Source organism: Lithobates pipiens, unplaced genomic scaffold, assembly GCF_037356315.1.
Source record: "Lithobates pipiens isolate NorthernLeopardFrog02 unplaced genomic scaffold, aLitPip1_a1.2 Scaffold_1, whole genome shotgun sequence".
Taxonomy (NCBI): domain Eukaryota; kingdom Metazoa; phylum Chordata; class Amphibia; order Anura; family Ranidae; genus Lithobates; species Lithobates pipiens.
The window spans coordinates 122,671,682-122,684,915 of NW_027507685.1; the positions used below are offsets into that span (position 1 = coordinate 122,671,682).

At 41.5% G+C, this 13,234-nt stretch overlaps 1 protein-coding gene across 6 annotated transcripts in view; it reads left to right on the forward strand.

Annotated features, from left to right (window-relative positions):
* Positions 1–11,408: 11,408 nt before the first annotated feature.
* Positions 11,409–13,234, forward strand: part of LOC143974349 (zinc finger protein 618-like) — a 236,860-nt gene continuing 235,034 nt past the window's right edge. For 4 of the 6 annotated variants that reach the window (XM_077475627.1, XM_077475636.1, XM_077475645.1 and 1 more), the window contains exon 1: positions 11,410–11,528. The gene's annotated coding sequence lies outside the window, so the exon portion shown is untranslated. Of the gene's footprint in view, positions 11,529–13,234 lie in introns of all 6 variants that reach the window. The other 2 variants (XM_077475667.1, XM_077475659.1) reach the window with 2 other exon arrangements.

A 13,234-nucleotide genomic window follows, 5' to 3' on the forward strand; every position in this document is an offset into this window, starting at 1 on the left:
TGGCCAATACGATCGCTTCTCCTCTCGGCCAAACGGGTCTTAAGGCCCTCTTCCGGATTGGCCGTGAAGAGAAGCAGAAAGTCAATAGCGAATATTTATTCGCTATTGCCGCAAAGGTGGGTGAGCTGGAGGCCCAGTGCTCTGCACCCTGAGCCCACCCTTTTTTGAAGCCAATTAGAGCCTTAGGCTCTAATCGTTTGCTTAAAAAAAAAATGGAAATCCATGTGTCCGGCGCCCTGCATGTGGATTATGGGCCAGGCGCATGGATTAGGGGGGCATCACCCCTATGCCTTGTATAGAGTGGCAGCCACTGTAAAACACAGTGGACCAACACCACTAGATGACATGACTCCCCAAATCATCACTGACTGTTTTTTTAATTGGTCTTATGTAATATTCTAAAGTTCTGAGATACTGAATTTGGGTTTTTTACTAGCTGTAAGCCATAATCATCAAGATTAAAAGAAAGAAATGCTTGAACTATATCACTCTGTGTGTAACGCATCTATATACAATATATGTTTCACTTTTTGAATTGAATTAATGAAATAAATGAACTTTTTGATGATATTCTAATTCTTTGAGATCCACCTGTATGTTATATATATATAGAGTACATTTTATATATATATATATATATATATATATATATATACAGTATCTCACTAAAGTGAGTACTCCCCTCACATTTTTGTAAATATTTAAAATAACTCAACGTACAGCCATTAATGTCTAAATCGCTGGCAACAAAAGTGAATACACCCCTAAGTGAAAATGTCCAAATTTGTCCCAAAGTGTAAATATTTTGTGTGGACACCATTATTTTCCAGCACTGCCTTAACCCTCTTGGGCATGGAGTTCACCAGAGCTTCACAGGTTGCCACTGGAGTCCTCTTCCACTTCTACATGACAACATCATGAAGCTGGTGGAAGTTAGAGACCTTGCGCTCCTCCACCTTCTGTTTGAGAAAGCCCCAGAGATGCTCAATAGGATTTAGGTCTGGAGACAAGCTTGGCCAGTCCATCACCTTTACCCTTATCTTCTTTAACAAGGCAGTGGTCTTCTTGGAGGTGTGTTTGGGGTCGTTATCATGTTGGAATACTTCCCTGTGGCACAGTCTTCGAAGGGAGGGGATCATGCTCTGCTTCAGTATGTCACAGTACATATAGTTACATAGTTACATAGTTAGTAAGGTTGAATAAAGACACCAGTCCATCCAGCTCAACCTGAGTGAGTGTCTACAATTGTCCCTATCCCTGTACATTGCACACTCACATCAGTCCCTACCCTCAAGGAGCCCCCCTTCCAAGGTCCCCATTCATATACCAGGGCCAATTTTGGACAGAAGCCAATTAACCTACCTACATGTCTTTGGATTGTGGGAGGAAACCGGAGTACCCGGAGGAAACCCACGCAGGCACAGGGAGAACATGCAAACTCCAAGCAGGTAGTGTCGTGGTTGGGATTTGAACCAGCGACCCTTCTTACTGCTAGGTGAGAGTGCTAACCACTACACCACTGTGCCGCCCTCAATGAACTGTAGCTCCCTAGTGCTGGCACCACTCATGCAGCCCCAGACCATGACACTCCCACCACCATGCTTGACTGTAGGCAAGACACATGTTTATCTTGGTCTCATCAGACCATGGGACATGATTCCAGTAATCCATGTCCTTAGTCTGCTTGTCTTCAGCAAACTGTTTGTAGGCGTTGTTGTGCATCATCTTTGGAAAGTGGCTTCCTTCTGAGACGACAGCCCTGCAGACCAATTTAATGCAGTGTGCGGCGTATGGTCTGAGCACTGACAGGCTGACACACCCCACCCCTTCAGCCTCTGCAGCAATGCTGGCAGCAATCATATGTCTATTTCTAAAAGACAACCTCTGGATATGACGCTGAGCACGTGCGCTCAACTTCTTTGGTCGACCATGGCGAGGCCTGTTCTGAGTGGAACCTGTCCTGTTAAACCACTGTATGGTCTTGGCCACCATGCTGCAGCTCAGTTTCAGGGTCTTGGCAATCCTCTTATAGCCTAGGCCATCTTTATGCAGAGCAACAATTCTTTTTTCAGATCCTCAGAGAGTTCTTTGACATGAGGTGCCATGTTGAACTTCCTTGTAACGAGTCATATGACACGGGGGGGCTAATTGGGCCCAATTTGGTCATTTTTACTTAGGGGTGTACTCACTTTGTCGTCAGCGGTTTAGACATTGATGGCTGTGTGTTGAGTTATTTTGAGGGGACAGAAAATTTACACTGTTATACAAGCTGTACATTCACTACATTGTAGTAAGTGTCATTTCTTCAGTGTTGTCACATGAAAAGATATAATAAAATATTTAAAAAAATGTGAGGGTGTACTTACTTTTGCGAGATAATGTATGCCCTTTGAAGGCAGACTTTTTTTGGGGAGTCACTTGATTTGCTACCACAGTGGAAAATTCCAAAATTACCCTCCACTGACAGGGCAACGAGAGCCATGAGAGAGCATTATCTCATCTCTCTTAGCCCTTGTACACACGGTCAGATAATCTGTCGGAATGCGTCTTATCGGACCGTGTCGTCAGATAATCCGACTGTGTGTGGTATGCATCAGACTGATTCCGTCCGAATCTCCGTCCGACCCAATTTTCCAACATGTTGGAAATATTTGCAGACCAACTGGGCCGGACGGACCTAATCCGATCATGTGTAGAGCATTTTCATCGGACCAAGTGCCACGCATGCTCACATTCAAATTCCGACACGGAAGTGCTCGTTCAGGTAAAACTACTGCTCATAAGCGATATAGCACATTCATCACACTGCAATGTTAAAAAATCAGTCATCAAGTGCATTCTCTTGTTCTTTACAATGCTGCAAGAATGAACTTCTTTTGATGCTCATAGTCACACACACTTCTCCCGGATTTCATTACTCTTTTTTAACCATTTCAGCAATACAATTTTAGTTTAAGTCACATCTACACAATGTTTGTTTTTGTTTTTTATTTTTTGGATGTTTTTTTTTGGGGGGGGGGGGGAATTCCCTAAAAATCTCCTTTAAAGACGCTGCTCATTTCTCAGTTTTTTTTACTTTTTATTTTTGGGTGTAAACTTACAACAACATTATTGTATTTTTTAGATTTTCTTTTTTAATCTACAGGAGGTTGTTTAGTGTTGGTACCCCTTGTTCTTTAGTTCACTTTGTATTTTGGAAATGTACCTGCCTGCTCACAAATAAACTCTACTTTTTGAAGGAAAACACATTACATCAAACAAAAATAAAATTTATTTTGTTTGCTCGAAAATAAAAATAGGAACGCAGCACTGGAGAAACTTCTTAACTTTGGTGCAGCCTTTGGCCCCCAGGGCAGACATGACTAAATGAGATATAAAAAAATTGGCGGCCTGAGGAGTAGATAGCTCAGGGAGAGAAGTCTGCTCCTGAAGTCCTAGAGAGCAGGAAATTCAGATGCCATTTCTGTCCCCAGGATGGTGATCTTGAAGAGGCTGCATCTTCTGGCACACCAGACTCATCCCAGGCCATCACTCTCTGGTCTTCCTTTGTGACTTCCCACCAGGCATCCTTCCAGGCTGTGGCTGGGCTCCTGTAGCTGGGGCAGGAGGAGAAGGAGGGTGTTGGTGGACCTCCTGGCTGCCACGTGCCACAGCCTCCCCCCGACTGAGGTCTTCCTGCGTATGAAAAGGGGACATAGTTTTAGTTTTTTGATCATCAATCACAACATTTTGTGCTCCTGGCTTTTGCTAATTGAATGTTACCAAATAGAACAGACTATCATTCTGACACCAGCATTTTTCTTTCCCGTCCCAATCATTTTTGGTCACTACTGTCTATTGAGATGTAAACCACTTGGAGAAATCTCAACTTACTGATCAATAAGAACATCTAGTTAACATTATTAAATGTAACACAAGAAATATGTTCAACAATGCAATACCTGTCTCAAGCTGGGCCCCACCACATGGTGCTGCCTGGAAGGCCCAGGTTGGACATCAGAAGCCTCAGCTGGGGGTGAAGGATGCCTTAGAGGAAACCTGGAGAGTGGTGGCCTGGGTACCCCTTGGTCTACCAGAAAATGCAGCCTGTCAAAGTGCACCATCCTGGGGTAATAAACAGCATCTGGATCTCCTGCTCTCAAGGACTCCAGGTGCTTCTTTCTCTCCCTGAAATATGTAAGCTTCATGGCCACAATTTTGCGATTCAGATATGTCATGTCTGCCGTGGGGACCCTGATCTGCACCAAAGCAAGCAGTTTCTCCAGTGCTGCGTTCCTCTTTGATCTGTCATAATAAAACATGTTATGGAACTGCCACAGGCAGGGCATCTCCATGTAGAGCTCGAGGAATAGCCCCATAAAGTTGGCATTGTTGAATGGGTCCATTTTTGTCTGCAAGACACAACACAAGACAAACCCTCAAATACTAATAATGCAATTAAAATCCCTCATAATCTTGTCCCAACAGCGGCCTAGATACAAGCAGTCTAGTCTAGTGAAGCACAAAGTTAAAAATGTTACCTTCGTTTCGACGTTCGCCGCGTCCGTGACTCACACTCTCCTCCCAGATCGTACGGACGATACACATGTGTGGCGTTTTATATACAGTGCGCATGCGTGAAACTCCGCCCGCCCCTGACGTTCTTTCCAGACTATTCCCCGCCCCTTCGCTTCCCGCGCAGTGGGGAGAGCACATGGCGGAGAGAACGCAGGTGCGCAATAATAGTTCCACTAACGAGGAGGAGGGTGAGGAAAGCCGGAGCCTGAAACGTCCCGATCCAGGAAGACAAGATTTAAGGCCTCAAATATGTCTTTTGGAGAGATGTTGGAGATGGTGGACATATTGAACAGGACCGACTATTATGGGAAGTATGGACCTTACCCAAACCCAAATATCAGAAAGGCCAAGATCATGAAGAAAGTTGTGAAGAGTCTTCTGAAGAATTTTGGGGTACGCCGATCCAAAGATCAACTGAGAAAACGCTGGTCAGACCTGAAACTGAGGGAGCACGAGCAGTACCTAAGGATCAAGCGTGTTCTTAAAAAAAGTAAGTAGTTGTCCTGTGTTCATATAATTATTCTTGCTGGCATACATGCTCCATGTGCTTTGATTTCATGTTGTACATTTTAAAATGGCCACTTTCAAGATCCTGGTTTCGTTCATTCGTATTAAACATCATTCTGCAGGGAAGTATTCCAGCTTAACAAAGTGTCCCCAATAATGTTCTCACCTTGTAACTCGGCCCAAAAACACAATTGTACAACACTTCCAAGCAATGTTTCATATTCCTATTTATGCCCTCTGTGTGCTAATTAATCTTTGTTTACATTCTCATAGGGGAGAGAAGACTCGGCAAGTATGAGGACACCAGGGACCCTTTGGACACCAGGGACCACACCCTTCCCAAAGAAGGGCAACTTCCAAAAGAAGAAACAGAGGAGCAGGAGCAGGAGGAGGAGGAAGAAGGAGAGTTTGTGGAGGTTGGCCAAATTGTCACCACAACAGGTGAGTGTCGGAGAACACAGCTTCCGGTAAGCTCATCAATGTATATCACCATATTTGGTTTACATGGTGTGTTTGTTTTGTTTTTTTCTAGGTGATGTGGAGGAAGATTCCCGTTTTACCAGTGAAAGTGCCCAGATCTTGATCGGGGAGATAATGGGGTGCAATAGGGATTTGGAAATTTTACAACAAAACATCAATGATGTTTAAAATAAAATGAAGAACATCATTGATGTTTTGGGGAGAGTGTGAAAACGAAAAAACTAGGTAGAGTTTTATTTTTCTTTTATTTTTAAAAAAAGGTGTATTTTGCATAATTCCAAATTTGGAAGATGCACAGAGTGTGTAAACATGCGCTATCTCACATCATGGGGTATGTACGTGTTTTGTGGAAAGTGGCTGAGATGAAGGGGTTGCAGCCCCAAAGCATGTACATTGATCCCCCATGATGGGAGTTAGCACATGTTGACACACTGTGTGCATCTTCCAAATTAATATTTTTCAGGGGTGACACCCCATGTGATGAAGTCAATATCGGCCCAGTTTGTACATACTACTGTCTGATATTGTCTTCACTTTTTCAAGTTGAACTTTGTAAGTTCCTGTGTTCTGTATTTTACGGTTTGATACATGCCTATTTACACAAAAAAACAAGTAAAAAATAAATATGATTAAACTGGGTTTTGGATACCCAAAATATCTTGGTTTGTTGTAAAAACCTTTACTAAACGCACATATGAATGTGCTTGTATTAAAAAGTTGAATTCTCAACAATGTGTGGCTTCCTTTTTCATTGGGCTTAAAATGTATTTGTAGTGAAATTTTAGTTTGTGCTGAGGAGTGTGATTTACTAAAGGCAACTCCACTTTGCACTCCAAGTGCAGTTTCAGGTGTACTTTTGCAGTGCACTTGTAGTGCATAGTGGATGTGCCTTTAGTAAAAAGCACCCACAGTGAGGTGTAAATTTGGAAAATCATGCCATTTTCCTGCCATGGTGCTGAAAATGAGCATGATTTAGATCAGTAATGCACTACACATTAGTTAACAAAAAGAAGGTGTGTGTGTGTAGCAGACCCACAACATAATAAGATTATCTGAAGAAGAGACTGTCCCCTCATCTCTCTCTGAACTTGGGTTTGCACTGTTGCTGAAAAAGGCACAACTTTAAAAAAAATGGCAAAGTTGGAGGCCACAGTCTGCCATTCCTGTGGCGTTGAAGGACACAGTGTAGTGACACAAGAAAAAAAACTAGTAATTTGACAAATCAACATTGTATGCAGATTAGACACCCACATTTTTGGACAAAATTAGTATACATTTTTTTTAAATTAGTATTTAAAGCCTAAAGTATAAGGTCCCCTTATGAGAGTCATATCCCCCCCCCATCCCCCCTTGATAAAAAATGAGGGGGGATGTTTAGGACAGGTAATCCTCTCCACTTGATTGAGAGCTGAATGCCTAAATAATGTGTGATACTTTGTGAAGCCCCTCCTTACTTACACTATTGGCAGCCCACCGGACAGGTAAGAAGTGTCATAATAACAAAATGGAAGCACATGTTGACATTCTGCTATTACATAGCAAGAAAATTAATGTGTTAAAAAAATCAAAATAGCATTTGAAAGTATTGAGGCAGGCCCTTACACTACATGCTTTGGTGAATTGGCCCATAAATGTTATCATGATAAAGGTAAAGGTATTTAGAGTGTGTATTGGGTTGGGTCAAGTCATCAGATAGAAGATTGCTATCAGCTGAGGTAGCAGTTGGGGAGAGGGGGGTTCCTAATGAGTTTGGCACAACTCCAAAAAACAATAAAAAGGTCACTTTGCATGAATTGAAGCACATACATCACATTTGTAGAGATTTTAGGGGGCGTTTAGGGGAAAGCAATACTATGGAGCTGACAAAAGACATTGTCAAGTGACTAGACTCTAGTTTTAGGGGCCAAGAAGAGCATGGTGGGGAAGTTAATGAGGCAAATCTGCATGAGGACAAAGGGGCAGAGCATATGAATTAGAGCATATTGCAATGATGGTAATTAGGGAATGAGGAAAGAAATGCAAGACATTAGCAATCATGAAATACATAGAATGTGATGTTTAAGGCTAAAACTTAGCATAATATAGTCCTTCTGCTGGAGCTGAATGATGGCAGAACAGGTCTCTGGAAAAATGATCCCCAGAGCCTGGGGGGAGATGCCTGTAGAGAACTTGAGGTCCTGAAGACTTCTCCCTGTCGCCAAGTAGCACAACGTGGCGATGAGCCTCTGCTCCTGAGTGATGGCTTGCTGCATGCAGGTATCCTGCCTGGTGATATAAGGGGACAGCAAAGCCAGCAGACAGTGAAAAATGGGGTCCGTCATCCTGAGAATAATCCAGAAATGATCAGGATTATTCTCGCGGATCTCACGGAGCAAAGGCATGTGGGAGAACTGGTGACGCTGGCGCAACCAATTCTTGGTCGTCCAAACATGTTTCATCTACGTACTCATCGTACAGTTTGTGCTGTGCAGGGGTTCTTACTTTGACTTTGACACAAGCCCTTTGGCTTATGTCAAAGTCAAAGTAAGAACCCCTGCACAGCACAAACTGTACGATGAGTACGTAGACGAAACATGTTTTGAAAATGGTCGGCTGGTCAGAACGGACACCAGAAAGCAACGCTAAACAGCAAGGCCTGAAAGGACGACCTGAATAGCAGAAGCAAGCAGACAATAAAAAATGCCTTTCAAAGCGTACTATACCAAGATAAAGTCCACAATGAGAAGCAAATACTTAATGACTGCACGCACTGATTACCAGATACGCAAAGATAAGTACAAACTGAAGAGCAGTAGCGATCTGAATCACTAATCTGAAAAGCGCGAATCGTCTTTCACCAAACTTCTACTAAAACACGAGATCAGCAGAAGGAGCCCAAAGGGTGCCGGACGTGGTGCTGAACTTCCTTTTTCTAGTCCTGCCGTACACGGCTTATGTCACTGCGTTCTTGGCAACCGCGAAATCAGACAACTTGGCCCGACCGTGTGTATGCAACAGTTTCGGACACAATCCGTCGGACTAAATCCGACGGGCAAAATCCGACGGATTTGGTTGCCAAAATCTCCGACCGTGTGTACTTGGGCTTATACCTCCCTCAGTCCAGCTGTATTGTGCTCTCCTTTTGAGACCACTCCAGGCTGTTTCTTCTAAACAGTATCACCCACATTAGGACGAACCTTTTGGTGCGTCTTTGGGTATTGTGGGGTCAAATAAGGGGTGGAACTCCCTATTCCCAGTCCCTTTGTTTTTCTTGGTCCATGAAAAAAGATCCCCCTTCCCTGCTGGGATGGCAGACCCCATTGGTTCCACTTCTGTCCAAAACAGAGACCTTTCCAGTTCTTGTAAATCTCGGCCTATGCATCTATTGAATATTGTTTTATGCATACAAGCCTCCGTATATAATACTTCATGCAACACTTCCAAAAACTCCTGAAGAAGCTCCTCTGAGCAAAACATGTAGAGTAAGAAGTGGTTGCACATGTTCAAAGAAATATATTATGTGACTCTTGTAAATGCTCACTGCGATTTTAAAGAATTGTTTAAATAAAAGTTCTATTTTTTCAAATAGATTTTTCATTACATACTTTGAAGAAGATCTCTGTGCTAGCCCGAAACCGTTAACTATGACTGCCTGTATATCTTGGATGTTTTAAATATTTTTAATTTAAACATTTTTATGCAGCAATCCCTTTTGATTTTTTCCTATAATAGAAGCCCTTGGGAAGGCTTGATTGTTTTACCTTCTGAACTTTATACTGTATCTGTAAGTACAGTACATCATATATATTAGAGCTGCCACGACGCGTCGACGTAGTCGACTACGTCGACTAAGAAAATACGTCGACGTGCGTGCAGGGCATCGATGCGTCACAGTGGGGGCAGTGCTTAGCATCTACTGCTCCCCTCCGTGCCGCCGTCCCCCTCTTCTCCTCCTCCGTGCTGCCGTCCCCCTCTCTTCTCCCCCTCCGTGCCGCCATCCCTAGGGGTGCAACGGATCGTCACCGATCCGTGCGCACATGCCGCGATCCGCGGTCTCGGCCTTAGGAGAGGCCGCGGCTTCGGCCTAGCTCCGAAGCGGCGGCCATCTTTCTACACCCAGGCATTTACAATGTGATCGCTCCGATGGAGCGATCACTTGTAAACAAACCGTTTCTCTCTCCCCTCTCTGTACTGATCTGTGCAGTGGAGGGGAGAGGTCGGATGGATGCAGCGATCCCTCCATACTCTGCAATACTCATACTCTGCAATACTCATACTCTGCAATACTCATACTCTGCTAGCCAATGCAATACTCTGCAATACTTATACTCTGCCAGCCAATGCAATACTCTGCAATACTATACTCTGCCAGCCAATGCAATACTCTGCAATACAATACTGTGCCAGCCAATGCAATACTCTGCAATACAATACTCTGCCAGCCAATGCAATACAATACTCTGCCAGCCAATGCAATACTCTGCAATACAATACTCTGCCAGCCAATGCAATAGTCTGCAATACAATACTCTGCCAGCCAATGCAATACAATACTCTGCCCGCCAATACACTGCCCGCCAATACAATACTCTCAAGGTTATCCAAAGATTAATTAGCTAATCAAAAAAAAAACACTAGATTCATTAAAAAATAAAACTAAAAAAAAATAATCGGATAGTCGTTGACTAATTGAAGAAATAATCGATAGATTAGTCGACAGACAAATTAATCGTTAGTTGCAGCTCTAATATATATATATATATATATATATATATATATATATATATATATATCCTGTACGCACTGTATACACTATATCATACATACAGTACATTTTATATATATATATATATAAAGAGAGAGAGAGAGAGAGAGAGAGAGAGAGAGAGAGAGAGAGATAGAGAGAGAGAGAGAGAACCCCTGTACACACAGTATATATGCATGCAGTATATCCCAAATATATACCTGTATTTAGATCCCTCTATATACATACAGTATATATTATATTATACATATGCCAATATATATATAGAGAGAGAGAGAGAGAAAGAGAGAGAGATCCCTCTGTACACACAGAGTATATATTATACATACAGTACATTCTATATAGAGACCCCCTGTACACACATAGTATATAAGTATATATTATACATATGGCAATATATATATATATATATATGTATATATATATATATATATATATATATATATATGTATATATATATATACATATCCCTGTGTACACACAGAGTATATAATATATATATATATGTATATCCCTCTGTACACAGAGTATATATTATACATACAGTACATTCTATATAGAGACCCCCTGTACACACATAGTATATAAGTATATATTATACATATGGCAATATATATATATATATATATACATATCCCTGTGTAAACACAGAGTATATAATATATATATATATATGTATATCCCTCTGTACACAGAGTATATATAATACATACAGTACATTCTATATAGAGACCCCTTGTACACACACATAGTACATAAGTATATATTATACATATGGCACTATATATATATATATATATATATATATATATCCCTGTGTACACACAGAGTACATATTATACATATGGCACTATATATATATATATATATATATATATATATATATATATATATATATATATATATATATATATATATATATATCCCTGTGTACACCCAGAGCATATATTAATATATTACACTTAGAGTACATTCTCTATGCAGAGCCCTTGTACACACAGTAGATGGGCGATGATCACACACATAGAGAGTGTATGATGATATCGCAGACAGAGGCCGTGGCGCGGTATGTGTGCAGTGCTCTCCTCCCGTCCTCTCCCCTCCTCCTCCCGCCCCCCGCCTCCTCCCCCTCCAGCCGATCCGCTCAACTCTCCCGGGCCGAGGCTGCCAGGGAGCCGGGGACTCATCGCATCCAGCCGGCTAGCCGAGCCGCCCCTTCACCGGTGACCCCCCCACCAAGGTAAGATCGCCCGACCCCCCGACTATCAGCCCGATCCTCTCCTATCACCCGATCATCTGACAGGGGGAGGGGGGGAAGAAGGGGGAGGTGATCCTCTGCAGGGGGAGCGAGAACCCCAACTTCACCCTCCGCCCCCCCAAAACGCTCCGATAACGCTTGACAAACGGGGGGTGCAGCGTGCGCGTTAGGAAGGGGTGGGGATCTCATCTATTCCCCCTAACTATGCCCCCTCCTTCAGGGAAGAGGGTCTCTGTTGGCAGAACCCCCCCCCCCCACCTTCACCACCATGCACTCCCCCCCCCCCAGCAATTTTGTAAAATATAAATTTGCAAAAAAAAAATTTTTTTACAAGTTTTTTTTACTTTTTCCCATGAAAATTGACCCTGGGGGTGCCCCATCCTGTAGATATGCCCCCTGCAGCCCCCCATTATCCGGGCCCCTCTCCCACCCCATCTCAGGCCTGATTTCTCTCTCTCAATTTTTCCAATTTTTTTTTTCTCTTTTCTGAAACGGCAGATTTTATTTCATTAAAACAACGCCACCTACAGGACGACTTCCCCACAAAACCACAAATTCAGCCTGAAATAAACAATTATTTCTCTCTCCTTCCCTTTTTTTTTTTTTTAATCTCAAACTTTAATTTCCTGAGTTTTCTATTTGATGGTTTGGGGAGGGAAGGAGGGGGTGGGGGGCATCTGTCACATCTCAGGATGGCAAATTTTCCTGATGTCCTTTTAAATCCTCCATCATTCTTCAAATCCTATTTTTTTTTTACAAATCTGAATTTATTTCAATGCAACATTTTTTTTATTTATTTTTTCCTCTAACAATTTTTAGGATTCCTGTTCTGCTGTACATCCAGTGTTGTGTTTCATGGGGAGGAATGGGAGATTTTCAATGATTTTTCTTTCCTTTTTTTTTTTTTTTTTTTTTTTTTTTATATGAGATGCTTCTGGAGAAAAAAAAAAGATATCATTTTGCTGATGGAGCTGTAGAAAATTCTGCACTGGAAAAAAAATAAAATAACCTGCAATCTTCCTTGTGTTATAGGCACACCCATGCAAATTAGATTTAGGAATTTGTTTTTATTTATTTTTTTGTTTGTAAATCAACACAGTATTTAAATGCATTTGCAGTTTATCTGTAATATTTTGAAATAGATTTTGTTCTGTCATTCTGTGGGAAAATGGTTAAAGTTTCGGTGCTGACTGCATGGAATCTATTTAGGGAGCTAAATTAAATTTTCTCTGGATGTGAAATCCTGTAATAGCGAGCTTTATGGGCTAATTAAAAAAAAACAAAAAAAAAAAAAAACTGAGATGGAAATTACCATCGAATGCTGAGTATCCATCAGTCCTCGGAATACACTGGTGACACTTTTCATTCAACCAGTGTCTGCCATATTGAATTCAATTTTATTTAACTGGTTTTGTTTTCTGGTTTACAGTACTAGAAATGAAGCCATATTTTGTAGCTCTTCAATAGCACAAGATTTTGCCTCCCCTTTTGATTTTTTTTTTTTTTTTTGAAAATTGAATTGCAATTTGATGAATTAGGCATTGGTAAAAAAAAAAAAAAAAAAAACTTGTAGAATCCATTTTTTTTGTATGTTTGCAGAATTTTACAGAATGGGCATTTTTTTTTCTAAATATATTTTTAATGCTCATTTTTTTTTCCATATTATTATTTTTTTTATTTATAACAGT